The sequence below is a fragment of the Hemicordylus capensis genome, chromosome 10 (genome assembly GCF_027244095.1).
Source record: "Hemicordylus capensis ecotype Gifberg chromosome 10, rHemCap1.1.pri, whole genome shotgun sequence".
Taxonomy (NCBI): domain Eukaryota; kingdom Metazoa; phylum Chordata; class Lepidosauria; order Squamata; family Cordylidae; genus Hemicordylus; species Hemicordylus capensis.
The window spans coordinates 26,627,239-26,646,476 of record NC_069666.1 but is presented as its reverse complement, the minus strand read 5'-3'; the positions used below and the strand labels follow the sequence as shown (position 1 = coordinate 26,646,476).

Below are 19,238 nucleotides of genomic sequence, written 5' to 3'. Positions count from 1 at the left end.
TTCATATGCAACCAGGGCAGACCCTGCTTAGCTAATGGTCTGATTCATTATATGGCAGCTGCCTGTGTTCGTATGTAATAAATAACAACACCACAATTCATCAGTATTGTAATATCAATTGTTGTGATGTTTTTATGATTTGATGATTAGGCATCTTGAGTGCTTCTTCAGAATTTGAAAATAAACCCTTTTGAGGCATTATTTCCCTAGTTTTGAATTGCTTGTTCTGGTTTTGCTAGTCATGAAAAGGGATAAGGAGATATGCAAGGCACTGAAGTCCAGCCCCAGCCCATGGAAATCTTATTCAATCACATTTCTGCCTTCTGAGATTTCCGTGGGTGTTAGTCACATTATTGTCACATTTCAGGCATTATCTTTGCAGCTCTAACGGCAAAAAACTTACTTCAAAATCAGAGTCAAAGATGAGATTCTCAGGTAGATGCATCCTTCACTTAGTAGAAAAGGTTCTGCTTTTCCCCTTCTGCTATAGAATTGCAGCATACTAACAGTACATCCTATAGCATTTATCTGCACAATTTGTCTCAGGTCTGACCTGATAGAAGATCTTTGTTAACCTGTGTTAGACGTGATCTGTTCATACTTACATGATGTCACAAAGCCTGAGCTACATGCTGTTCTGTTGAGTTACACGTAGGCATGTGTAAACAAGCATTTGAAGAAACTGCATCCGTGCCTTCGTCAGGATCGGTTGTGGCAGCGGGACCCTATCCATGCGTTTGTCTCACTTTTTATCATGACAGATTGCCTCAGAAAGACAAAGATCTTGTTTCTTTTCTGAACAGCTTATAAACCAAATTCTGTAATGAGATCATTTCAGTTGGGATACATCTGCTCATTGGAAAATAAAATTGCATACTGGCTTTCAGAAAGTGACTGTGAGGCTATTCTGGAGCTTAGAACAAATATGTAATCTAGAAATATGTCTTGGCGAAGCTTTTCCAATAAGTCATAAGGTAAATATGTAAGGGAAGTAACCTCATTGCTATATCTTAAATTGATGACTGGATTGTATTAAGGCTATCAGTTCCCTACATAAGTTTGTGCCTGAATGAAATTTGAACGAGGCACCACCCAACTCAGAATTTGCCACGATAGTCTGGTGGGTTAATCTGTACCAGGGGGTTCCATGTGTGTACCACACTTCTGCTGTGAACCTTCATCTCAGGTACTCCCTTGGAGGGGTGTGTGTGTGTGCGTGTTTGTGTGTGCACACTTAAATGTTACAGTTAGGGTGAGAACCACTTCCACCCAAATAAAGGAACACAGCCAAAATCAGTATAATTATCTGCTTGTAACAAGGGCTCCCACAATCAAGATTACTCTCCACCCACCCAAAACCAAAGACTACTAATTTATGAATATTTACGTACCACTTTTCAGCAAAAGTGAGGTAGAGGTGACATAGGAACATAGGAAACTGCCATATACTGAGTCAGACCATTGGTCTATCTAGCTCAGTATTGTCTTCACAGACTGGCAGCGGCTTCTCCAAGGTTGCAGGCAGGAATCTCTCTCAGCCCTGTCTTGGAGATGCTGCCAGGGAGGGAACTTGAAACCTTCTGCTCTTCCCAGAGCGGCTCCATCCCCTGTGGGGAATATCTTCCAGTGCTCACACATCAAGTCTCCCATTCAGATGCAACTAGGGCAGACCCTGCTTAGCTATGGGGACAAATCATGCTTGCTACCACAAGACCAGCTCTCCTCTCCCATGAAGTTGGCAGAGGAGGGCTCCGAGAGGACGCAGGAATGAGAATGCCTTGCAGAAGCAAGGGGCCTTGAAAAGGAGGGGGGGCGGTGGCGGCGGCAGCGGCAGCAGCAAGCACGTGCAGGAGAGGAGGAAGGGGGTTGGCAGAGGAAGGCGCAGGACCAAGGAAGAGCAAGGAGCCTTGGTGAAAAGCAGTGGCGACACACATACAGCCAAGCACACACACTAATGCTTCAGGCCACTCTGCCGCAGAGTCAGTCCTCCAACTGATAGCAAGCTGACGGTGCACATTGCTGAGACAGAGCTTGCAATTGGCCGAGCTCTGTCAGAAGGATTCGGGATCAGCTAGGGTGGCAAAGAAGGACTCTAAGAGGAGATGTGGGGGCAGCAGAGAACTCTGGAGGAGTCACGGGCAATGGACAGGAGCGGGGAGCTCAATCCAGCATATAGCTGAGCCCTTGCTGAGACCCACCTGGGACTCTCCAACATACCACCCATTGTACCTGTACCACTGGTTGAGAACCTGATCTATACCATCAGATGGCTAAAGCTTTAATCTTGGACTAAAGTTTTGCTACCTGGTTAATTGGTGGGGCTGATAGTAAGGAAAATTTCCTTGGAATTTTTCTGGATATAACGGTTCTCAGTTTTATCCATGTTTTTAAAGCCCTTGAAATTACACTGAGAATGTTCAGGGTTTAATTTGTTTCAGGGTTGATCACCAGGAAAAAATACCTTATTGGGATTACCTCCAGAATACATGAAAAATAGTGCCTTTTAAGCATGATCAGTGTCTTTCTTTTACCACCATAGGCCACTGCCACACACTTAGCAGTAAAGAGCCTGCTTCTCAGGGCCTTGGCCCTTTCTATTTCACTTTCCCTGTCTCTTTTTCTTAAAGAAATGAAGCCAAATGGATGTGGTAATCCTATTTCTCTTTTTAATTACCTTTGCAAAGTGAACACACTTATCAAATTAGCGTTGGTTCCCAGAGAACGCTAACAACGTGGAGCAATGTGGGTGAAGGGTTTTCAACCATTATTTTGATATATGTGTTATTGTGCAAACACTCTCCTGCTGTACTTCTTAAGGAATGAAAGCTTTTAGTCACTTATAGCTATTGTGTGCAGCCTCGTTGCAGTGGATGGATAGGGCTGAATGCATGGACCCCTTAAAGGTCTCTTTTCTTTTTGCCTCTGCTTTTATCTAATTATTCCTTAACTCCTTCCTTTCTCCTCTCTTTCCACACAAGTTTGTATGATATTGGCTCCCTTGTTTTCAGGGTGTGTGTGTGTAGGTAGGTAGGAATGGGGTTATTCTCCCCTTGTTCCAATTGGCTTTAGAGCCAGCCTACTTATTTTATCCATGTGGAAATCGTTGACTCTTCATGCTCAGCATTAACAGCCAGTCTGACCTGCTAGTGATTCTCCTTATCACGTGGAGAGTTTCCACTGCAGCCTGAACACCTCCAGGGACATTTAGCATTGGTATGAAAATTCTTAATGTGAACAGGAGGGTCTGCTTGGCAAGCCAACAGAGGAGCTGGCAACCTGCTGACAGACTAGAACATAAGAACAGGCCTGCTGGATCAGGGCTCAGCAGTTGGATGGGCGACATCCTGAGCCAGCAGAGGTGGACCAGATGGAAAACTGCCCCCATCACCTACATCCTAGTTGTTGGCTCCTAACTAACAGCAGTCCTGAAGAAGGGGGACGGCCTGCACTAAACATGAAATATCGTGTGGCTGGAGTTTGGAGCCTCTGCCTCCCCCCCGCCCACCTCACTCTTGCACACATCCATTTCTTGTTGCTTTGAGCAATGACACAGAAAATGCAAAGGATCGTTGCTTACTCATATGTGCATTTGTGTCCGAAGTGCTAGTTGAATTAATACAGCATACCCATTGAGTCCAAGATGGGCTGAACAGTCATTGGTAGTCGTCATGTAGATGTACGATGCAAATACATTTCATTCTGACAGACGTTTCGTTTCGTTACAGATTTCTCAGGGGATGCAACTTATTCACACATGCCACTGCGTTAAAAATGAACTGTCTTCTTCACCGAAAACCAGTGGCATGAGGACTATCTGACACTTGCCACACAAACTGCTACTTAAAGTCTCCTCAAAGTAAGTCAATTGAACTAGCTATTTTTGGCTGAAGAGCAGACAGCCTTGACAAAGTGGACTAATTTTTCCCAGTTAGGGCAGCTGTTGTTTGTTCTTAAATGAAAATATTGAAGAAGTAGATAATGGAGCAGGAAAAGAAGATGTGCCAGTCACTCTAAGCATGGTGGTCCCAAATAATGTGAACAAATGTTTTTGGTCTTCTCTCCATACATCACTCTGGAAATAAGAATCCATTACTCAAACCTGGGTCCCCAAATTATGTTGGACTACATCACCCATCATCCTTGACCACAAAGGCCATTATGGCTTAGGAGGATGGGAGTTGTAGTCCAACATCATCTGGAGACCCAAGTTTGAGAACACTTGGTTTACCTTTTTGTCTTTAAAAATTAGTTTCTAATTCTGGTTCAAGATAAGAGATTTTAGGTTCAGTTCCACTTGACTGAAAAACCTCTCTGGGCCAGGTTTTTGTTTTTTGTTTTAAAATGTGGTTTGATTCTCTGGTTTGTTGTGAAAAGGTGTCATGGTGAGACTCATACTTCTGTGCTTTTCCTTTCTTTTGTTCCCTCGTTTGCATTTAAGGGGAGGATATAAGAAATAGGAAATACTTGATCTTGTACTTTGAAACAAACTGGAGTTTTCTGCTATGTCTGAAAGTGGGAAACAATTAATTGATTCTATTCATATTCCTTGCTCACAGAACTTTAATTGTAAACCGCTCAGAGTTGCAGGTTTTGGTCGGTATAGAAATATATATATATATTTTTAAAGGATCATGGGACCCTTGTCTCTCTTTCCCCCACCCACACCTCTCCCATCAATGGCATTCAGCAGTGAGGCAGAGAGGGCCATGAAGCCATGTTGAGGCCTCAATGCATTGGCGTTTCAGGCCTTTCTAGTTTGCTCTGTAGGGTAGGGTCACTTGGGGTTGGTGGATGGGATGTTGGTACTACACATTTTGATAGATTACATTTTCAGGAAGGAGAAGAAACATTAACATGATTCATTAACATGAATTGCCAGATAAACATGTATGTTCCAAAATGATAGTTTGGTGCTGTCGTAAAGCTGAACAGAAAACAATAAACTAAACAACACACTAAAAGTGTATTGCTTTTATTAATTCTCTGAATCCAGACTAATTCCCCCTTGGAAACAATGATGCTCTGCAGTTTGCAGGGGTTTTTTTGGGTAGGCTATTAATGAAGCATAATATAATATAGCAAAAGGTTAAGTCGCAAAACCCATATTTAAATGGTTTAAAGTGATCAACATGTAAATTAATGCTATCCAAACAGCAATTTACTCCCATTAAGCAAAGTAACCAATTTTGGAATATAACTATTATATATTATATTTAGAGGTGCCCGCTTTTAAAAATGAATTGAATATCCCTTCAAATGAAAGGTTTCTGTGGAAAAGTTGATTTGAGGGCTAGAAGGAAGATTTTGTTTGTTTCCAGAGAACTAGAGGGATGTCTGAAAGAGGATAGAGAAAATTCTTCATATATTCACTGGGCTAAAGTATATCAGGATGAAACAAGTGGGGACCACAACAAACTGCTCTGATGTGTCCCTAACCTGAATTCTCCTGTTTTGAGCTTGCTAAACATAAGGGCAGTTCACATGACCATAAACTGCCCAGGAGACTCCTCTGACTCTGGTTTGGGAGCTGGACATGCTCCCAACTTGTGACTGTGTGTTAGATAAAAACAAGGCCGGAGGCAGAGAGCTGGATCATCTGTCAAGCTCTGCTGGTGTGCTCTGCCCCAGATTCCATCCCCAACTTCTGAACGAGATGAGCAGATAAATTGTCCTGCCTAGTGGAGGCTTAGCTCACGATCAAGCTCCCTGCCTCCACCCTTGGTTTTATCCAACAAGTGTTCGCAAATTGGGAGTACACCCAGCTCCCAAACTAGGGTAGGAGGCTACCTACCCTAGTAATCCATTATGTGAACTGCCCTTTGGTGTTATAGCACAGTTGCACTCTAGCACCACAGCATCCCTGTTCTCGGGCTCCTTGTGCCACTAGTATCAAACCTGAGTGATATTCAACCATTTTGCTCAGCAACTCTGTAGTTCTTGCAGTAATGTTGCTCCTGTTCAGGGCTTGCTGATTTGAATCTCCCCAGCCTTTGCTGTTACAGACTGGTAAAGGTTGGCTGACATCTTGGAAGCACTCTGGTGCTATGTATGGGCTGGTTTCTCAAAAATGGAAAGAAAAGTGTTCCTTTTTCTTTGCCCCTTTTGCAAAAATCTCCCCATTCTATAGTGTTATAGGGCTCAGGTTGGGGCTGGCTGTGCAGCTCAAATCCCAAGTGGTTCAGTGTTGGAAGGAGCTATTTTTACTTTCTGGTCTCTGAGCTATATGGGAATGTTCTAGAAATCCCCACCATTCTAGGATCTTTTCAGCCTGCCCCTTTGTACCTTAAAGAATCCGGGACAGAAAGAAGAAACCATCTCTCTTCATTTCTACTGCTGTTGTTGAAGTCAGAAATGAAGCATAACAGGAATTAGTAGTAGTAGTTGTTAATAATTCAATTTCTATACCGCCCTTCCAAAAATGGCTCAGGGCGGTTTACACAGAGAAATAATATATAAATAAAATGGATCCCTGTCCCCAAAGGGCTCACAATCTAAAAAGTTGCTAGTCAAGCCTTGGCAACAAAAGTACCTTGCCTAGGGATGCAATATCTGTGAAACCTTTAGAAGTTGAGGTGAGTAGATAGATAGCAGATCATAGATAGGTGAGTAGATAGTTTGCAAGGAAGGTGGAAGTAATGACTACTAATCGAACCGTAGCCGGACCTATTTCTAATGACATAATGGGAAGAAGAGCGAAAAAGGAAATAAGGACCCAAACTCTAGGAAACCACTTTGTGATTGTCAGACTGAGTCTTGTCAGATAATAGTTCAGTGACATTGAAATCTAGTTCAGTCAGAGAAGAAAACTCGATAGCAACTGGTTCACAGGGCCTTTTGTTAATAGACTGCTTATAATTTGTATGTCTAACAGGGTGTGGGCTTTAAGTATTGTGCATCTAGTTGCAATGTGCATGAACCGAGGATCGTGCACAGGTTCGGCATCAAACTGATTTGGGCAACATGTGGGCTGTTGAGGGCAGCACCGATGCAATAGGAAGCTGCATGGGGCAGTGGAGAGCAGGTAAGGACCTGCTGTACTCCCTTTTAAAGGTGCCACTCCCTGATCCCCTCCCCAGTGGCACTTCCAGAGCACTGAGGTGGTTCGTCCCCAGACCTGTGCGTGAACCTCAATTCGTGCACATGCCTAAAATCTAGTGCTTATTTCCCCCTTTTTAATTTATTTTACATGTACGCACCACCTTATCCTTTCCCATATGTCTAGGCAATGCAGTCTCTTCACTTTTGAAATCACCACACTGTAGTGCTATCCCCTTCTCTCTGCCGTTGCTTATTTCTTCACTGCCTTCTGAAGTGGGCTGAGCAGGTGAATGCATACAGTGGTCCCTCGACTTACGAAGTTAATCCGTTCCGAACGCACGTTCGTAGGTCGAAATTTTCGTAAGTCGAAAAGCGCACCCACGGAGGTCTGGAAACATTCGTAAGTCGAGGAAACCGCATCTAAAAATTCGTAAGTCGAGGAAGCCGCATCTAAACCGGCAACGACGTCCGGTCATTTTTGTCGTTCGTAAGTCGAAAACTTCGGATGTCGAGTAGTTCGTAAGTCGAGGGACCACTGTACATGGGGGACTGGCACTGGGCAAGGTAGAGTAACTTTAGATAGGTGTAGGTGAGTTCAAATTGTTTGAGAAAAGCCCTTTTTAATAGATCAGGGGAGTTTTTAATGTGGGCTCAGTTCTAAGGCCTTGCATTTCGTTTCCCCATGCATGGAAGTCATGTACATTTGGTTTGAAATATCCCATGGATATGTCTAGGGAGTTCAGCAGCAGGCAGAACAGTGTGCTAGCAGAGGAAAACTAGAGACCATATCTGTCATTCCTTGGAGCCTTGACAACATTCAGTACCTTGGGCAAGGGTTTAAAGACAGTGATGAGACGAGACTTCTTGTCACCAGTGTCAGATTCTTCAGATTTCCACAGAAGATTGAACAGATTTCTGGTTTTGGCAGGCTGGCTGGAGCCATTGCCAGTCTGTATGGCTTCTGCAGTTCTGTGGGTGGTGTGAAAGTCAAAGGCTATTTGCACAATGACATTTCTGAGGATGGATTGGTACAGAGAGGCAACGTCTCTGAATGGGACTGAAGTATAACTTGCTTCTTCATTTCCAAACCCCTTCATTATGTCTCTGTCTTTTCCATTCTGTGGTGCACTCTACTTTCACACATCTATTTTCTTTTTTTAAGGCTGCCATTTCTAGTTCTGAGTCACTTCAATTTCTTGAACCTCAGACCAAGCAGAGCAATGGGAGGGATTTGGCTAAAGTGCCATCAGATTACAAGATGTAGAATGGCTTTGGATGGCCAAGCTTTGTGAACAACTCTTAAGCTTATCCCATATGGCAAACCTACTTTGTTTTTCCTCTTGAACAAAAGCTCTTCTGGGTTGGTCCTAAACACAAGTACCCCCCATCTGAATATACATTAATGTTACTACAGGATGAAGAAACATTTGCAATATGTACATTTGGTATAGATTTTGTTAAACTGGTATATCGATCATACTTATATATTCAGTCCATCATCTTCTTAACCATTTCAACCAAGATCTTACTCAGATTATAATAAACACTATTTGTCTCCACTGTATCTATAACTGGTTTCCATACCCTGCTTAAAATCTATTTACCTTTTGTCGCATATTACACCGAAATAAAATGAGTTCTTCAAGCATATATCCCCATACTATTTTATACCATGCTGATGTTAAGATTTTCAGCAGTTTTCAAATTACGAGCAATTAATGCTTGAGCTGCTAGCATAGGAAACCTTAAGAGAACATTACATTCACAATATTGTTGATTTTCTTTCTAATAATTATTCTGCTCCCTTTGTTCACATGACGCAGTGGGCTGTTGCCTATGAAAGCGTTTGCGTAGTGAGCCTTCATGAGTCCTAAGGTGCTTCTCCATACATTGTACATTTTAGGTGTGCTCCTATGTATACAGCTAATAATAGTATGCTAGTCAAAGACCGAAATAAAGACTATGCCTGTGCTAAAAATAGAAAGTGTGAATGTAGCCAACCGATGTTTGATGAATGTACCTGTGTGATCATACAGGTGGTTGCAGAAGCTGGGAATGGTTGTGACTCCTTGCTGTGCATATACATAGAGGCAGGCTTGGGTTTGTGGCTTGATAATGTGTTAAATGGCTCTAATTGAAATTAGCACTTCTCTGCGCATAAAAAGTGGTGATTTTTCTGCACACCAGAAATTTGCTGACTGGGATAAAATCCCGAAAACCATCCTAATGGTTGCAGACAGAAGTTTGAAAACACACTTGGTTGCTGATGACCAAAGCCACCGTCCTGGAGCTCCTATGCCTTGAATAACTGGAAACCCCTTCCTATCTGCCTCCCAGTTCCTACTCCCATCGCTTACCTTTACTCTGGCCTCCATATAATTTTGGGTAGCTAGACGGATGAAGAGGCAAAACCAGCAACTAACAAGTCTATTTATCATTTATTCAAAAAATAGGCATTTTATAAAGACATAGCCTATAAAGAGAGCCAGCGTGGTATAGTGGTTAGAGTGCTGGACTAGAACCGGGGAGACCCGAGTTCAAATCCCCATTCAGCCATGATGCCAGCTGGGTGACTCTGGACCAGTCACTTCTCTCTCAGCCTAACCTACTTCACGGGGTTGTTGTGAGGAGAAACTTAAGTATCTAGTACACCGCTCTTGGAGGAAGAGCGGGATATAAAATGTAAAATAATAATAAAAGTTATTCTGCATGAATGTTTAGATTTCACTAGCACAGAATTTTCTCTGCTTCAGTTTTCGAATTAACTGTCTGTTAATTAACTATCCGTTAAGCTGCTTTTGTAAAATGAATTATGGCAAGTATATATAATCAGTTTCAAATATGTTCCATATCTAAGTTCAATGTCTTGTTTGATACCAGTAAAACAGGATTTACAATGAATTACCGGCCAGTTTAAAGAGCTGACAAAGATTTGACAGAGGTTCTAAAGTTTAGCTCAGTACTTTTGAGGAAAGGCTTGTTTTATTCAGTATGCCTTGGGTCCAAAAGGGAGAACAGGTTTCAAACTTTAGGTGAGACCTGGTAATTGTTATGTGTCAATTTCAATTTTTGTTTTCAGAAGCCTTGTGTTTTTTGTAATTGTTTACATTCTGTTGATGGGCACAGAACTTTACTAAATTTACGCATACTGGGAACAGCAGAGACTTTTGAGACATAAAACCAGACAAGAAATGTTCAAGTCTTTTAAAATCAAGCAATAAAATCAAGTTTACATTCTGTTGATGGGCACAGAACTTCACTAAATTTACCCAGACTGGGAACAGAAGAGACTTTTGAGACATAAAACCAGACAAGAAATGTTCAAGTCTTTTAAAATCAAGCAATAAAATCAAGTTTACATTCTGTTGATGGGCACAGAACTTCACTAAATTTACCCAGACTGGGAACAGAAGAGACTTCTGAGACAAAACCAGACAAGAAATGTTCAAGTCTTTTAAAATCAAACATAGTTAACATCAACCATCCAATTGTTGTTTAAACTCATGCTCTCTCTTGCTTTGAAGGGGTTCATTATATGTCAAGAAGAACCTCTGGATAAAGTGCCACATTGAGAGTAGCAGGGCAAGTGCTAATAGTTAGAATTACTACTAGCAGCAAAGTGGTGTAGTCACTGGATGGTGTAGGCGGTGCTTTGTTTGATCAGTTTGAATAAACAGTCTTCATGCAGAATTTCCAACGTCATAGTGACTCACATATTCCTTCCTTGTTAGTTTCCCCCCCTTTTATACTTAAATTCTTCCCTTTAACACATTCTATCGCTAATCTGGCCCTTATAGCCTGCTTTGCAAATGCTGTGTTGTGTGGTAGCTTAAGAAACAGTTCCTTTTCTAAACTTACTAGATGTTCTGCCCCTCCCCTGCATGGTGGGCTAGTAACCTTCTTAGGTACAATCATGCCGTTCCTAGACGTACACCCTGTATCAAGCCTACCTGCCACCATCCTTCAGTTCCGACAGACCTTCTAATCTAAATTCACACACCCCACACACCCCATTCATATGCTTCCACCACTTTATCTCTATTATGAGGCAGCTGGACCTGCCTAGTCAGGAAACCTCTCTTTCACATGAATTCCTACTGGGGAGGATGTGTGAGTTTCACTACCATATTGGCTAGTCCAGGCCTGCTTAACTTAGTCCCCCCAGCTGTTTTTGAGCTCCCACAATCCCCAACCACAGTGGTCAATAGCCAGGGTTTATGGGAGTTGAAGGCCAACATCTGCAGGAGGTCTGAAGCTGAGTTAGGCCAATTGCACAAGTATTTCCCACCAGATCAACACCCCATTTGGAGAAGAGGTAGACATTTGGATAGGAAAGACGGACTGGTTGGCCCACCCATGACACACACTCCCCAGCAATGTTTGGTGTATGCATAAATGGAGTCCTGGGAAATGAAACAAGGGAATTATGATGCTATTCCTGGTATATCCTTTCTTCCCTTGGAGCTACAGGGAAAGAAGGATGTCCCAGGAATAAGGTAATAAGATTCCGGGTTGAGATCATAAATGCTTATCTGAGGGAAGATAGGATGCCTCCTTGCTTAAAGGAGGCAATTATTAAACCTCTTTTAAAGAAGCCTATGCTTGATCCCTCAGAGTTAGGCAATTATAGGCCTGTCTCCAATCTCCCATAGTTGGCCAAGGTGCTTGAGAAGGTGGCAGCCTCTCAACTCCAGGCAGTCTTGGATGAAACAGATTATCTAGACCCATTTCAGACTGGATTTCTGGCAGATTATTGGGTGGAGACTGCTTTGGTCAGCCTGATCTCCAAAGGGGAATTGATAGATGGAGTGTGACTTTGTTGGTCCTTTTGGATCTCTCAGCAGCTTTTGATACCATCAACCATGGTATCCTTCTGGATCTCCTGAGAAGAATGGGCGTAGGGGGCACTGCTTTGCAGTGGTTCCTCTCATACCTCTTGGGTAAATTTCAGAAGGTTTTGCTTGGAGATTGCTCTGTTCTACCAAGTGAGAGATTTTGTATGGTGTCCCTCGGGGCTCCATCTTGTCTACAATGCTTTTTAAGATCTACATGAAAATGCTGCGAGAGATCATCAGGGGATTTAGTACGGGGTATCATCAGTACTCTAATTACACCAAATCTATTTCTCCATGTCAGCGGCATCAAGCAACGGCATAATTTCCCTAAATGCCTGCCTCGAGGCAGAAATGGGCTGGATAAGGGATAACAAACTGAGACTGAATCCAAACAAGACAGAAGTGCTCATTGTAGAAAGCTGCAGTTCCAGAATTAGGATAGATCTGTTGGTTCTGGGTTGGGTTGCACTCCCCCAGAAGGAACAGGTTCACAGTTTGGGAGTACTTCTGGACCCAATCCTCTCTCTGATGTGGTGGCCAGGAATGCTTTCTGTCAGCTTCAGATGGTTTTCCAACTATGCTCTTTCCTGGAAGTGAGTGACATTAAGATAGTGGTGCACATGCTGGTAACCTCCAAGCTTGACTACTGCAATGTACTCTACATGGGTCTGCCTTTGTATGTAGTCCAGAAACTGCAATTGGTGCACAATACTGCTGCCAGACTGGACTCCGGGATGTCCTGGAAGAGACCATATTACTCCAGTTGTAGAACTACACGGGCTATCAATAGGTTTCCAGGCAAAATACAGAGTGCTGGTTATTACCTATAAAATCCTTAATGGCTTGGACCCATGGTATTTAAGAGAACACTTTCTTCATTATGAACCCCACTGCCTATTAAGATCTTCAGGGAAGTTCATCTGAGGGTGTCGCTGGGTTGTCTAGTGACAACTCAAAGGAGATCCTTCTCTGTAGTTGCCCCAGAGCTGTGGAACGCACTTCCTGCTGAGATTTCAGCTGAACCCTCCCTGTTGACTTTTAGGAAACGCATCTCTTCAGCCTTTTTAGCTATCTGGTTGTTTTTAATGGGTATTTTAATTTGATCTTTTTATATGTTTTAATTGTTAACATTTCTTGGCTTGCTTTTATTGCTGTAGACTGCCTAGAGACTTTGGTAGTGGGCAGTAGACAAACATGCTTAAATAAATAAGTAAGTAAATAAAAAGACTGGATTTATTTTATACCGGTATGCTACTATGTTCAATCCTGTCCCGCTTTCATTTCCCAGTGTCCTTATTTACTTTTTGAGATCTTGGGAACCTACTCTTCTAGTAATGTACATTTGCTCTTACTCCTGGTAAGCAGGCAAGAAACTGAAAAATTAAAACCTAAAAATGGAAATTTTAAGAGCTCCTTATAGGGGGGCAAAAGTGGTAAATATCTGTTTAGGTATTTACAGACTGCTGACACGTTGATTTTTAAAAATTATTTAAATGACGTCTTCCTACCCCAGACATATGTCTGCATAATGCACAGTATTCCAGTTCTGCATGTATATATTTCAAATTTATCACTATAATTTACCACAAGTTGAGTCCGATATATGAAATATCTGACATCTTCAAGGCTTTCATCACTCATCTTCGATAGCCTCTTCTTATCTCATTCTCTAAATTAGGATGTCACTGTCCTAATTAACATCATTAATGTGGATTGTGGTGCAGAGGTTAACTGGATAAACAAGCGTGTATCTCTTGCCTGACGCGGCTGCAGTTGCACTAGGGAAGATCCATATTGCAAGTTAGTGGCTGTTTGATGATGCTATATTTATTTGTTGGATGTTTTTCTGCTCCCAACAGGGAACATAAAAGGCAAGGTACAAAAGAAACAGTCAGGATCACCACCTTAAGGGGGCAGCTCAGCATCAGATGTGTTGTGGGAGGATGAACCAGAAGGACAGACTGGGACCAGATGAGGGCTTGCCAAGCAAGAGTTGTGTTTATTTGTAACAGCAAGGTTGTAGCCGCCATCTAGCAAATCTCCCTTCTTTTGTAGGTTCCTCTCACTAGTTCCCAGCATGGTCTGCTGGAGCTCTTTCTCAGGGTTCCTTCCCTCCTGGTAGTATTGCAGGCATTGTCCTCCCAGACAATACTTTTCATGTGATGAATGATTTCCCTTTATATGTCTTCCTTTGTGTCTACCAGCCATGGGGACCTCTTCTGCCCGGGGCCTACAAAGGTAAGCCAACCAGCAGGAGAGCGAAGGGAGCTATAAAAGACAAGAAGATTTCCTTCATAAAATGGAAGTCCTGCCTAAATGAAGAGAACAGAAAGGAACACAAACTCTAGCAAAAGAAATGCAAGAAGACAATAAAGGATGTGAAAAGAGAGTTTGAGGAACATACCGCTAAAAATGTCAAGGGGGTTAATAAAAACTTCGTCAAATGCATCAGAAGCAGGAGACCTGCAAGGGAAGCGGTTGGATAGTTAGATGATGAGGGAATGAAAGGGATGATCAAGGAGGATATGGCGATTGCAGAATGAGTTCTTTGCATCTGTTTTCACGGTAGAGGTTACTGAGTGTATATTCACTCCTGAACTGAACTTCTCAGGGATGGAAGCCGAAGAACTGAGTCAGATAGAGGTGATGAGAGATGATCTTCTAAACCAGGGATCCTCAGTGTTGGTCCCCCAGATGTTAGTGGACTTCAACTCCCATAATCCCAAGCCCCAGTGGCCTTTGGTTGGGGATTATGGGAGTTGAAGTCCAATAACATCTGGGGGCCCAACATTGAGGATCTCTGTTCTAAACTGTCTTGAAAAATCAACAAATGAACCAGTCACCAGGGCCAGATGGCATCCGCCCAAGAGTTCTAAAATAACTCACATGTGAAATTGCTGATCTTTTAGCAAAAATATGCAACTTGTCACTACAAACAGGCTCTGTGCCAGAGGACTGGAAAGTAGCCACCAATTTTCAAAAAGGCATCTAGGAGAAATCCAGGAAATTATAGGCTGGTTAGCTTCATGTCCATCCCGGGTGAGTTGATGGAATGCATTCTTGCGGATAAAATTTTAAACCACATAGAAGAAGCTCTGGAATGCACACCCTGTTAAAATCAGTGTTTCTCTATCTCTGGCTGTTAAAAAAAAAGTATCTTAAAGATGCACCTGTTTACTCAGACTTTTAATTAATTTTAAATGGTTGTATATCATAATTGTTTTAATCATTTAATCCTATTTTTATCTTGTGTATATCCTTGTTTTGTTTATCTACATCATCCCATTGTCCAGTTTTATATACAGTTCAAAAATATTTGGACTGGTGGCAGTTCCTGCACCAAACCTTTGTGATGTAAATTGAAATTTGGGAGTTGCACCAGGCTGTGCGAAGCTATGCAAAGCACCAAAGTCCTGCCCTGAGCACTGAAAATCTTATTCAGTCACCTTTCAGGCTACTGAAACCTCCTACAGCTACCAGCCCAATGTCCACGGCTCCTGACAAGCAGGGCATAAATCCTTTCCAATGCTGTTTGACGCCAGCATCAGGTATCCTGAGGTATATTCCTGCTGTACATTACACCTCCTTTAGCTACAAATGAGCCATGAGGGGCTCATGGTGGAAGCCATGAGGGGCTCCCACCAGCCAACCCCTACAGCCCTTTCTGCCTTTTCCTACTAGCAGCAAGAGCCTAGAATCTGGGTTTCAGCATCAGAATGAGCAGACCTTGCAGAGCAGTAGAGGGACTGCTCTTGTGACTTGGCATCTTTACTGCCAGGCTCCTCCGTTTGGTGGAAAGGACCTGGAACCTGGCCTATGATGTCAGCTGCCAAGGACCAGAAGAGAACTCCCATAAGCAGCTTCCCATTATATAGTGTACCTTTTAAAAATTGTATCTCATATGTGGTAGCGTTTTGTTGATTTATACTGTAAGCTGCTTTGGGAGCCAGTCCCAACTGAAAAGCAACATAGGTATAAATAAATAATCATTAATAGCTATTGGCAGAATTTTTGGTTTGACAACTGCTTCAGAGGTACCTTGATTAAAGGATAATGGTCCCAGTCCAACGCTCCGGTTCCAGTAGACTGAAGCCTACCTTTTGTTGGGTTGTGGCCAATGAAGTCAACTTGTGGAAAAACTTGCTAGTGTCATTTTAGGTCACTGTATCCAAGAATTCATCTTATCCAAGAATGGGGAAGTAAGGCTTCAGCCCTGAAGAGGCTTGCTTGGAAGTAAGTCCCTTGGAAATCAGTAGGACTTATTTACAACTAGAGACGTTGTGACCAGGCTGCAAGAGAACCAGATCTCATCCAAAACACTATTTCAGTTTAAGCACAGTATTTCAAAATGCATATTGATGAATTGGGAGGAATCATATGAGACTTCTATGTCTACAAGTATTCTTAACAGTTTTAAGGCAATTGGTGTATACTGTAAAACCGATGAAAAGTATGGGTGCTCAACTTCCAATTTAACAATTAAAACACACACACCTTATTTATAATATATATTGAACTGTATATACATTCAAAATATTCTATATTAACATAAAACTTGATGCACTCTTTCCAATCATTAATTAATTCTTCTTTCTTAATTTCAAGAGATAATGAAGCTTATATACAAGAAGGTAAGAATGTAAGAGTGAGAAAATAAAAAGGAACAAGGGAAGGGCTGAGCATTTTAGAGAGATTTGGGTAGAGAAGACAACCACAGGGCTCTGTGGTCTCCAGGAGTCGACACCGACTCGACAGCACACTTTTACCTTTACCTTTACATTTTCCTGAGCATTTTGGAATCAGAATGATTCTTATTATTAAAAAGCTGGGACTTAAAATCTTATTTAGACCAGACTTGCATCACTATCACTTATTTTTTCCAATATTGCCCTACTTTTTTCAGAAGTTGCAAGTTGCCGACTAAGACTCCCCCTCCCCCATGTTCCTTTATGGAGCCAGCATTAGGTTGCCATCAGGCTCCATGTCTCTCACACCCATTCCTTCCTTCCTTGCTTACATTTATAAACTGCCCCATCCAGAGGCTCTTTGGCGACTAGTAGCCTTCCTTTGGCTACTAGTTGGAGGGCTAGAGGCCACCTCCAGCCTCAGAGGCAGGATGACTGAGTACCAGTTGCAGGGGAGTAACGCAGGAGAGAGGGCATGCCCTCAACTCCTGCCTGTGGCTTCCAGCGGCATTTGGTGGGCCACTGTGCGAAACAGGATGCTGGACTAGATGGGCTTCCTTGGGCCTGATCCAGCAGGGCTGTTCTTATGTTCTTATGACCCTTCTAAATTCCTGGGAAAGAGAATACCAGAGACCTAGATTAATAGGATGCCATCTTTGGATGATCCCCATCCTCACTAGAGTTTAGATGAATGTTCTTTTCACTTCTGTGTTCTGAAATTTGACAGGATTATCTCATTTCTCTAGGCTAAGCTATACTGTTCCTTCTTACCAATACCTTCTAGAGTCAGGTTGTGGAGCAGGGAAAGACATGTATTTAAGAGTGAGTGTCTGTGTGTAAGTAGTATCTGTGCAAAAAACCAAACACTCCAGCCTCCAGAATAAATCAGTTGCTGCTGCTTTCCAGCTTCCATTATCATGGAAACAAGAATATATTTGCATTTCCTCAGCTATGACTGTTAGTTCCACTTGCTACCTACACACTGGCCCCTGTGCCAATGAGTCACTGGTATGATTGTTGCTTTTCTCAGCAACTGGATAACTGACAATATGAATATGACAAATATTTATATACAGCTTTTCAACAAAAGTTCCCAAAGCTGTTTACATAGAAAAACATATAATACATAAAATACCTCTTCAGAACGACTTCGTGCACATACAGGTGAAACTCAGAAAATTAGAATATCGTGCAAAAGTCCATTAATTTCAGTAATGCAAATTAAAAGGTGAAACTGATATATGAGACAGATGCATTACATGCAAAGTGAGATAAGTCAAGCCTTAATTTGTTATAATTGTGATGATCATGGCTTACAGCTCATGAAAACCCCAAATCCACACTCCCAGAAAATTAGAATATTACATGGAACCAAGAAGACAAGGATTGTAGAATAGAACAATATTGGACCTCTGAAAAGTATACAGTGTACTGTGCTTGATTGGCCAGCAAACTCGCCTGACCTGACCCCATAGAGATTCTATGGGGCATTGCCAAGAGAAGGATGAGAGACATGAGACCAAACAATGCAGAAGAGCTGAAGGCCACTAATGAAGCATCCTGGTCTTCCATAATACCTCATCAGTGCCACAGGCTGATAGCATCCATGCCACGCCGCATTGAGGCAGTAATTGCTGCAAAAGGGACCCAAACCAAGTACTGAATACATATTTATGCTTATACTTTTCAGAGGTCCGATATTGTTCTATTCTTCAATCCTTGTCTTCTTGGTTCCATGTAATATTCTAATTTTCTGGGATTGTGGATTTGGGGTTTTCATGAGCTGTACGCCATGATCATCACAATTATAACAAATTAAGGCTTGACTTATCTCGCTTTGCATGTAATGCGTCTGTCTCATATATCAGTTTCACCTTTTAATTTGCATTACTGAAATTAATGGACTTTTGCACGATATTCTAATTTTCCAAGTTTCACCTGTAATGTATTATGCAGTTAACTGGCTATTTTAAATACTACACCATGTGTGCAATAACCTCTTTTATTATGATCTGTGCATCTTAGGCAAATAGAAGGGTTGTATGCTTGATTTCCTATATTTTCATTTAAATTCTTCATGTGCCTCGCACAAGTACAATGTTATACTAGTTTGCTGTGCGGGAGAAAATTGCTATAGACAAGTTTATTTCTGCATCAGAGATAATATCAGAAGCCTGTACTTTCAGAAACCTGTTTATTGGCCTATCAGTTCTGGAAACCAAATCCTAGTAGGAATTGTGTATATTTAGCCTAGAGAAGAGAAGACTAAGGAGAGATATGATAGTTGTCTTCAGATATCTAAATGGCTGTTACATAGGAGTGGATTTGCTCTCTGTTGCCTAATGAGAGCAGGACTAGAATCAGCAGGTTAAAGATGTTGCTCTCAACATCTGAAGGTGATTTTCAAGCAAATGAAGCAGTCTTACCTTGGACATCTTCCACTTTTGTTTGCCCTCATTGGGTGCACTTAATGGAAAAGCGAAAAGTCGTGGCTATCATGCACCAACACATCATTGTGCAGCTCCTGAGTTTGATTGTGATGCAACAATGGGCATAAAACAGGAAGACCAGAGATACAACCCTGAAGAGAAGGTCACTGTACCCAACCCATTGATTGGGTCTTCAAGACTCTCGTTTCAAATTGGAATTTGTCAATGTGGACAGTCAGCTTGCTTTTTTA

The 19,238-nt window shown here is 42.0% G+C and overlaps 1 protein-coding gene across 4 annotated transcripts in view; it reads left to right on the top strand.

The window, feature by feature from the left end:
- Positions 1–19,238, top strand: part of OTUD7A (OTU deubiquitinase 7A) — a 151,387-nt gene that overhangs the window by 51,191 nt on the left and 80,958 nt on the right. For all 4 annotated transcript variants that reach the window (XM_053272691.1, XM_053272690.1, XM_053272689.1 and 1 more), the window contains exon 2: positions 3,726–3,856. The gene's annotated coding sequence lies outside the window, so the exon portion shown is untranslated. The remainder of the gene's footprint in view (positions 1–3,725; positions 3,857–19,238) is intronic.